This window comes from Psammomys obesus, unplaced genomic scaffold (genome assembly GCF_907164565.1).
Source record: "Psammomys obesus unplaced genomic scaffold, mPsaObe1.curated_primary_1811, whole genome shotgun sequence".
In the NCBI taxonomy this organism is placed as follows: Eukaryota; Metazoa; Chordata; class Mammalia; order Rodentia; family Muridae; genus Psammomys; species Psammomys obesus.
The window spans coordinates 19958333-19968495 of record NW_026596046.1 but is presented as its reverse complement, the minus strand read 5'-3'; positions in this window follow the sequence as shown (position 1 = coordinate 19968495).

The window sequence follows — 10163 nt, the reverse complement described above, 5'->3', positions numbered from 1 at the left end:
AGATGTGTACCACCACATCTGGTTTCTATATATGTTCTGGGAATTTGAAGTTGGGTTTTCATGCTTACTCAGCGAACACTTCACCCCCTGAGCCATTTCCCCAGCCCCACCCCAATTTATTTTATAAATTAAATATGTCAGTGGACCCTAAACTTCTTTGATTCACATACATGCAATTATAGGCCAATTTCCCTTTAAAAACATAGACATGAAAAATCTCAGCTACGGTAGAACTCCACAGAACCTTCAGAGGAGAGTCTATAATCCAGCCATCCGACACGCTCTTGTTAAACATCTCTGACCAGGTGCAGCTGGGCTTAAATTCCAAGTAAAGCACGCTCCTTTCGCTCAGAAAGCTTGGAACTGAATAGGGAAGAACGTATTTAGAACAATTAAAATCTATTACACACAAATAAAATCTATGGTCAGAGCACAGCCATGAAATGGGATGCCCAGCCCGGCACAGGAAAGGAAATGGGGCTCTCTGTCAGCAGAGACATCTAAAGGTGAGTTTGCTGAAAAGGAAGGGCGTGGAAGCAACGTGCTGCAGGTGAGGGACTTTAGGCAGAGAGGAGGAGGCTGAGGCACAAGAGACAGGAAATGGTCTGGTGCTCACAGAAAACTCCTGCACACTCATTGGCCTGCAGGTTTAGACATATGCCTGTTTTTCATATTGTCTAAACTAACATCTAGCACCTGGATTTAGGGATCAGCAGCAGCATATGGTTATGGTTGAAATATACAGCAAGAGATCATCCAGGCAGAGTGTGAAGTGTGAAAAATAAAAAATAAAAGCAGCTGGCAACCCTGAGCATATGAGAAGGGCAGGCAGAGGAAGAGGAGGCCATTAGAAACAGAAAATACGTAGTGAGAGAACCCAGAGCTGGAGGAGTTCTAAAACTGGGAAAAGAGTGGTTCACGACAGGAGCACAAGAAGAGAGGGCCAGTTCTGAAGAACACCTCTCAGATCAGAAATGGAGGGATTTGCACATCACACGCAGACTCCTTCAAAAAGCTTAGACAAGAAGAGAAAGAGCAGAGGGGTCAATGCTAAAGGAGTTGGGGAGGTTGTTTGTTTACTTGCTTGTTCTTAGGGTGGTTTTCCTTACCTGCTACAAATTGGTCTGAAGCTTACAGCTTAAAAGAACAATTTATTATTTCTCAGTATCATAATATTTGAGCCGTTCTTCAGCTATCTCTGCTTTGGCCCCTCTTAGGTGTACTTTTAGCTAGCAAGTCATCAGTTGGCCTACCTGGGACCCGGGCTTCTTCATACCCTTTCACAGCTTCTGTCCCAACCAGGCCTCCATGTTCTAGGGCCAACTTCATGTAATTGTTTTCACCACAAGGACAGCATGAGCTCCCTTATACTGTGACAGCTGGACTCCAAATAGGAATCATCCAAGGGGGCAAGCATTTACCAAGACTCTACTTGTATCACACCTGCTAACAATCTTTCCACCACGGCGAAAGCTAAGTCTGTGGTCAAGTCTACAGTCCCTAGAGGAGGGTACTACTCAAGGGTGTCGATACTGGGAGAGAGGAGGGAGAGGTGCCTATCAAGACAACAGTTCAATACAAAGGTGGGGTGCTCCCCCTTGAAATGAAACTTCAAATTGTTATATGCTGAGCTCAAAAGAAAATAATTGGAAGGGAAATGGTGGGGTACAACAGAGAGAGGCTATTAACAGATGGAGGCTGGGATAGAAGAAGCAGAAAAGGAAAGTTCCTCTGGGGTTCAAAACACACTAAAAAGTGAACAAGGATTGGGAAAGACAAAGATAGATAGATGATAGATAGATAGATAGATAGATAGATAGATAGATAATGGAAAAGCAAAGAAGTAAAAAAAATTGTGATAAGTCATTGGGAATTAATGAAGACTGAGTGGGTGGTTCTAAGCCAGCTTCATGTTGGTGTGATATTCGAGTGCCCAGGAAGGGGCAGAGTTGCTGCTCATGAACACAGAAACTAGGTCTGCTGTGAGCCTGTACACTGTATGCAGATGACACTAATTATTTGTGGAATTAAAAAAAAAAAGACTTGCATCTATCTCCTTCCTAGACTCCCATCTATCTCTGCATCCTCCAGATGAGTCTACTGAGGCTCCAAAAGGTTAAGTGTGTTACGGAAAGTCACAAGACTGGTGTCCTGTGAGCCAGAGCTTCCTACCTTCTTACACGGCCACGCCCAGTGGGATCTCCCTCCCAGTGTTCCCAGCGGCATCTCAGCATTTGATTACACCACAACTATATTAACTGGCTTTTGTCATTCTTGGGATGACGGGATGAAATGCCCTAAAGTTGAATAAAGGGAGTGGTTAGAATCTTCCTGGAGGCCTAGAAGGATTTACTCACTACATGTCTTTTCTATATACGTGCAAAGAAGTGAGTCCTGTAACCATATCCTAGCCACGTTGCCAGTGTTTCATTGTTCTCACCCTCCTTGCCTGGTAGGTACTGTGCAATCAATTCTTTAAGATTCAGAAGATCAGGAAGACACATTAATACACACACACACACACACACACACACACACACACACAAAACCTGTCTGCCCATAGTAATTAATTAACTTACCGACTACTATCCTTAAAGGGAAAATGAAAACATCTTCCCCAAAAGCTCTTGTCAGCTATGGAATTCAACTTTAGAAGGAGGGTGGTGACATGTTCCTCTTTCCCACTGGACCCAAATTTCAAAGCTTCAAATGTGTGGTAAATCTAACCAAAGATAAAGATTTGCAGGTGTTTTCCCCATAAAAGCAAGAAGGGCAGATGTATCTGAAACGTGCTTCTAACCAAACGGAACATCTGCAATCCATTAGTAATGTCCTGATGAGAGAAAGTGAGAGGAGAGGTTCAGCCAGAAAGCCTGCTCTGGAGAAGGGCCAGCCTGATGTGTCCCCGACCTTTCCGTCAGGCTCTGAGGACAATGAGGCTCTGAAGAAGGAACCTCCATGGGATTTACATCTATGTCAAATCACCCAGGTTCTTTTCCTGGCTTTTAACAAGGTATCTTCAAAACACTCGTGTCTTCTCCTTACTCAAGTCCACCAACGTGTATACCCTCAATGTTTTAAGGGTTGGCAGTTCCCTCAGATAGAGAGAGCAACTGCTTGCTTGAAGGGTGTGCGTTTTCCTCTCCCAATACTCATGGAGAGCAGTCCTGTCCTGACTCCCAGGGAACAAAGCAAAACTGTCACCACAGGCATTACCTGCAGGTTACTCACTCGCTATTATGCGCCCTGTCTCGAACTCCCAAGGAAACCACTAACTTTTATGGAAGGTATTTGCAGCAAAGGGCTGTTGCAAAATCGCTGCAGCTGTGAAAATGACCCCGACGCGTGTGATTCCAGCAACCTGGCTTTGTTCATACCCAGGATTTATGGCTAATCTTCGGCTTCCACTGACTGGCCCTGGATGAAGCATAACAGAGAATTGGGGTGCTCCTTAAATGATTCAGTGAGCATGCCAGATCTGTTTCCTGTATCATGTCTCTCGCTTGCCTACCAGCCTTTTGATAAACCATTAGTGCTGTGGCATTTTTTTAATTACTAAACTCCTGGTGACAGACTGAACTGGCCTGTTAAAACTTGTGTTGTAATTTGAGGATTAAATGCCACACCTCTGGGAAATGGAGGTATCAGAACTGATTTGGTGTTGGAGACCAAGTGTTAGAAGCCACAGTTTGACAAAGTAGATTCTCCGAGCACAGTCAGCAATTACATTTTTAGAAGTCTCCCATTGTGCCATTGATTAAGAATGAAATTTTAAGAGACTACAAATCAAGAATGTGTGTTTAAGTCTCTTCACTCTTACATAGGTAAAGCTCACATTCTGGAGTACCTGTTGTATACATAAAAGCATTGTTCTGTGCTACAGATGCAGTTAAAATGAGAAGTCCCTACCCACCACATTCTCCAAGTCCAGTGAAGAAAAGCCCCTTCTAAAAGTTTTGCTCCATGCATTTCTCAGAAATATTTTTTTCCTTCAGCTGAAAGAACAGAACGTGATTACAGATAGAATGAAAGTGCAGCTGGGGGGCCTCACCTGGCTTCGGGTTTATGGACCGTGGGTCTGTGGCAAAGATTCCTGATCTCCTAATGCCAATGTTCTCTAAAAGTGCAAATACGGAGCAAAGGTGGATCCTGGGATTGTGGCGTCTTGTTTTTCCTTCTGCCCAGAACAACCTTGCAGCAAAAGCAGTGTCAGCGTCTGCGTTTTGGTCGAACAGCTTTCTATTGAAAACAGGAAAGAAACCATCTCCAACGAAATAAGAGTTAACATTTCAGATTTCTTTAGAGGCCACGGGCATCAGGAATGCTTTAATCAGAGTTTCACGTGATTTTCCTCCCATTCTCTTGATTCTAGTCTTCATCTGTCAGCCGAATTACCGGGCTGATCTTCATTCTTCGCAAGGTGAATGGCAGTAGCAATGAGAGTCGTGGAGTTCTTTCTTCACACCTATGGGAATGGAGAGTTTGGCTTCCTAAAGTCAAACCCACCAAAGTCCTGGCCTGTAAAACGATCGGGTCACCCTAGAGCCCACTCCTGTTGAGAGAAAAATCCACTGGTCCTGAAGGGTTGACATACAGATTACTGAGCCGATCAACTGTAGGACTGATCGACAATTGAGAAGACATGGCCCCTACATAGCCTGGCAGGGATAAAGTGGACGGTGGGGAGGCTATCATGGCAAGATGCTGTGATCCTTTTCAAGTGTGGATTCTAGATTGATAATTGACTTTTATTTACTATTAGAGATAACCTCTAGCACAAAGCATCTATTTGAGCTAAGTTTGCCAAGTTAGACATAGAAAGGTGGTTTTACTTCTTTAGAAAAAAAATAACATACGACTTAGTGATTTTGGCTGTGGGTTTGTTTAAGATGGTCTCACTATTATAACCCAGTCTGGACCTGGACAGTAATTCACTGTATAGCCCAGGTAGCCCAGCTTATCCTTCTGCCTCAGCCTCCTGAATGCTGGGAATGTAGGTATTTGGCCCCAGGCCTGGTCTTGGAGTTTCTTTGATTTTTTTTCCATAATTCTCTCTCCTCTTAATATACAGTGATACCCAAAGAAACATTTTTATACTTTGAATAACTGAGGATGTCTTAAAAATCCTCATGTTCATCTTCCCTAACTCCATCACCCAATTTCCAAAAGCAACATGACTTTATTTGGAATTCTCAACTTAAGGTAGCTTAACTGTTTTCTCCTTCATCTTGGATAATAGATGGGTGATTTTTCAGAATATGTCATGTTCTAGGGTGTTTTAAATAATATACCTTAAAAGTTTCCTGCTTGTCTGTTCACCAGCCTTCCCCCTCCCTAAATATATCGAAGCAGTACTGGTCTTGTTCTCATAAAACTCACCCCAGATTCATCAATTCATCTGCATGCGATCCGAGAGATTTCCAGCCATTGAATCTTTCTTCCACACGTAAGGCAGAAATGGAGTTCCTTGAGCTCAGAGATGTAATTTGTAGCTCCAAAAAAAAGTGGCCAGAGAGGTGGTCCCACCTTCCCTGTGCCTTTTAGAGGGGAGAGGATGAGGGTTTGGAAGGCAGGTCACAGCTGTCTTGTAGCTGTTATAACTGGGGGGGGGGGCACAGAGGGACTGGAGAGATGGTTCTGTGAGTGACGTGCTTGCCACACAGGTGTGAGGCCCTGAGTTTGGATCCCCAGTACCAACAGAGATGTGTGTGGCAGCACCTATTTGTAACCCCAGTGCTGGGAGAGGGACTGGGAGGGGACAGACAGACGCCCTGATGCTCCCTGGCCAGCAGATACAGCAAACTGGGTGAGTTTCCAGCTGTGTGACAGACTTTCTCCTCCCCCCAAAAGTAAAGGGATGGTGGAGAGTGGCTGAGATGCTCTGAGTCAACCTCTGATCTCCACACGTGTGCACACTCAGAGGCCACAGACACAAGGGACCAACCGATGGAGATCCGAACTCCAACCCACACACCTCACACATTTCCAAACTATGATCAGTACATCTGCCATCTCCACGCCCCACCCGCAAGTGTTACACTTGAAAGAATCCTGAGCCTCCCCCTTGTCTACGTTAGGTACGCTTCTTTCCCTGCTTACAGAAAAGGCAGCTGGTGTGCCCATGCCACGCGCCACCTCAAGCGCTCGGAGTCATTTAGGCCTGTGTCTGTTTTCTCTTTGGAATTTACCACTCTCTTTATCCTGCTTCGTTGAGAGCCCCCTCCCTCCGCAGTGCACTTCAGAGCTTTCAGCCCTAGGCCTGCGTGAGAGGTGGAGGGGTGGGAATGGTTCTCTGCTCTACCCCGGAGTCACCTTTAGAACGGGCCTCATCTTTCTCCACAGCAAACAGCTCTAGAGCCGGAGGTGGGGTTGCAACACCTGCGTGGAGCTTGTGGCGGGCCAGCCTGCCCCGCAGCCGGCAGCCACGTGGGGGGGAGGGGGAACCCAGTTGGCCCGGGTGCTGCTTAGTCAGGCTCTAACACCGAGCTGAGCTTTCAGATGTGCCCAGACCTGCCGCCACCAGGTGTCTGTGTCTGGGCCTGGAGGTGACTCTTGCCTTCTGGTGTTTCCCGACACTGTCCTCAGAGGAATGTGGAGGACTCAGGAGAGGCCACCACCACGGGGCTGCAGCTCTCTGCCCACACTCTGGGGCAAAGCCTCTGCCTGCCCTACCCTTTTGGCCCTTGCTCTGTCCTCTTGCCAACAGCCCAAGGGCTGGCTGGCTCCTCCTCCTCCAGGCCAGAGATGGGCTCAGGTGAGAGGTAGCTGCCTCCTTACTTGCTTCCCCTGCTTTCCCTGTCCTTAATGCTCAATCCTCCTAACTGGTCAGAAAGGATTTTTAAATACAATGATCCAAGTGATTAAAAATGTTCTTTAATTCTTTCAAGTTCGTTTTTTCACCCCACTCTGTACCCCAGGAGAAAGGGCTTCTAAAAATTACTTTCCTAAGAAGCTTTTCTGTACTTTAACAGAATTTGTGAACACTGGAAATGGTCTTCCAGAGGGTAAATATTAGAGACGTTTACCAGCTCTTTTGGAAACTGAATCTAACACAATAAGGTTGACTCTAACATCAGTATTGTTTTTGAGACGTGTTTAGGACTCAAGAGGCTACGAGCTGTTCCTGAGCAGAAATGATAGCAGCTCTGCAATGCTTACTGCCCGTATGTTCGTTATGTGCTGCGAGCCCCGACCTCAGGAAGACATCACAGGGCAGAGGACATAAGCGGCTGGTACACAGGCCAGATTCAGCTTGCAAACATTTTGTTTGACTCATACTGTATTTATCAAAAAACTGAATTAGGCTGCCAACTCTTAAATGTCAGAATGTTTCCAGCTTTTCTTAAAAACTCGGAAAATCTGGCAAAACTAAGCCCACATTCCCAGCTGATGACAAGCAGAGTAACAACTGCCCGCTTCAGAGAGCATCGGCCCTCTGTCCCCGCAGCTCCTACCTTCCTCGTTTCCCCAAGACCTGTCCCTCTTTAAACTGGAAATCACAGCACACCCACACTGAGACAGGACTCACTCAGACAAGAGAGACACAGGCCCCTTGTCCCCAAAGAGCTGACTCTTGTTTCCTTAGCATCACAAAGATTTGCTTTGTGTCTTCCTAATTTTTGCCCCTTTTAACAAAAAGGGGTTAAAAAAATCCTGGCAAAGTTGGGGGAGCATTGCTTTCTTACTTGCTAAGAAAAGAAAGTAGACATCAAGAGAAAATAGCCAGGCTGGATTTCAAAAGGAAAAGCTGAGGGCTAGGAGGGCAGGGTGGAGTGTCAGGGATGCCCCGTTTGCCAGATGAGGATGGCTGAGGCCAAGAGAGAGACAGGGTAGATGGGCTCCTGATGGAAGAACAAACAGGAGCGTGGCCTGTACCGTCTTTACCCAGCTGGCAGCACATTCCTCCCGTTAGCCACAGCTGTTTTCCTTGCCTCAGTTTCCGAGTGCACATTTGCAAGAAAAGCCAGCCCATCACCTTGGTGGGGTGCAAAGGCCAGCTTCAGAAGTCACAGGGCACTGTAAGGTATACGATTCTAGAAGAATCCATGGGAGACTAGTTAGCACTTATCATCTATTAATTCCCTGATAAATTTTGGGAGAGCCAGCCTGTTCTCATTTGTTCGAGCCAATCCCAAAGACTCCTTGTGTTTGTAAGTGGGAGTGGGGTTAACATGTTGAGCCCAATATCTGTCACTGGTGGTTAAGTTTTACTAAAGCAAATTCCCTGCGTTTGCAGTGAACACAAACATTCAACCAAAAAAAAATTTTTTAAATATTTAAATGGGCCATTTCCTGGGACTTTAAGACACTTTGATGCATTTATTACAAGTAGATATAGCCATTCTAAAATTCTACCAGAATTAGTTAATTAATTTAGTTAATTAAAAAAAATCATCTCTACATGTAGTAAAAAGAAAGAAGAGAAAAACAATTATTTTCTTTAGCTTGCCAACCTGAATTTAGATGTGGTTTCAGATCTGCTCTTATAGATAAGGAAGGGAGACCAAATTGGCTGGCTTCCTCCACCAGTTTCCAATTGCTAAGAACAAGCCCACATCACCCTAACTTCGGGACGGGGATCCTGCCTGCTCCAGCAACTCACTGCACAGAATCTGCTGAGCTGTGCAATGGCCGAGAAGTTAGGACAATGAAACAGAACTAGGCTTCAAACTGCAGTAAGCGAAAGGGAGGCAGAAACAGGAGCTTAGGGAGGAGGAAGAGAAGGATGCAGAAATACGTGGAGTGGAGGCCTGGTGGGTGAGGGCTTCTGAGCCGCGGGCTGCATTTCTCTTTGAAGAAAGCCAGAAAAGAAAGGACCAGAAGAAAGGTCTAAAATGTTTGTGGTAGACTGCAGAGATGTGGTGAGGAGCAGAGAAATGCGAGGCAACCAACCAGTTTAGCTTGGGCATTAATAAAAACAAGGCTTCATGATGAAGTTAGACATGTGGCCGTATGAATCTGCCCCCACAGGTCAGTGTTCATCACACGAGGCCAGGCAGCTTCATGCCTGCAAGGAAGGAACAACCACCAGATCCCCTTGAAACACAGATACCAACACGTTTTTTCATCGTGTGCCCTGCTCTCTCCTCTCCCCCCGCCCCCCGAAGTCTGTTGTCAGCACGTGCCTTCCGGAGCAACAGGCACCCTCCCTTCGGTCTGTTTGCAACCCATTCATTGTCCCTTTTCAAGGACGCCCACCAGCAGCGAAGCAGGTGCAACAAATTGGGAGAAGAGGGAACAGGACCTGCCACTCCAAGTTTAGGCCCTGAAGAGTTCTGAAAAGGACAGACCCCGAAAAAATCAAACAGGCCCCAAGTTCTGGGTCTGCCCTGCCCGAGAGCTATAGGAAAGGCTGGTTCTGTTTCACACCAGCTGTGGAGCATCTCTGCCTGCTCTTGGGGCTGAAGGATTCTTTGTCCTCAGGCCCCGGAAAGCGGGTTCTCCTGGCGGGGGAACCTCCCCATCTGCTCACAGGGATGAAGCCCTTGTTTGGTTTATCCACTACACTTCATTTCGTCCTCTCCTTAGAATCCAATTAAGAGGCGAAAGTCTAATCCCACTTTCCAACCGAGGGCTCAAAGAGCCGAGTCACCTGTCCCGGGGCGGGGGGGGGGGGGGGGGAAGCGGTAACACTTTAACAGCGGGACTTTAACAGGGCGCGCGCAAGGGACCGGGGTGTTTGAGTTCCCAATCAAGCCTCCACGACCCGACCCAAGTCCCCACATCTGTGGAGAGAAAGTTCCCGGTGGGGCGGGGGCGGTGCAGCCCTCTGCCTCGTCCGCCCTAGGATCCGAGGCGCCTCCGGGGGAGGCGAGGGAGGCAGCCCCAGCCCCAGAGAGCAGAGCCAGGGAACTTCAGAGAGCGTTTGGCCCTCGCCGGGGAGGGAGGCAGACACCGACACGTCTGACTCCTTCTCAACAAGTGCCTTCAAGCCCGGCGGGGGCAGACACCTCCGCGTCCGCGGCCGGCCGGCGAGGTCTTCCGCCGTGCGCGGGGGTACCCGGGGCCTGGCCGGCTTGAGCGTGGCCTTGGGCGGGCGGAGCGGCGCCCAGCGAGCCCCCCCGGCGGCGGCGGCGGCGGCCCGGAGAGCAGGGGGCGCGGGGCGGGGGCGGGGCGAGCGGAGGGGCGGGCCCCCCCGGGGCGCGGGGGCGACGCGAGTGCGC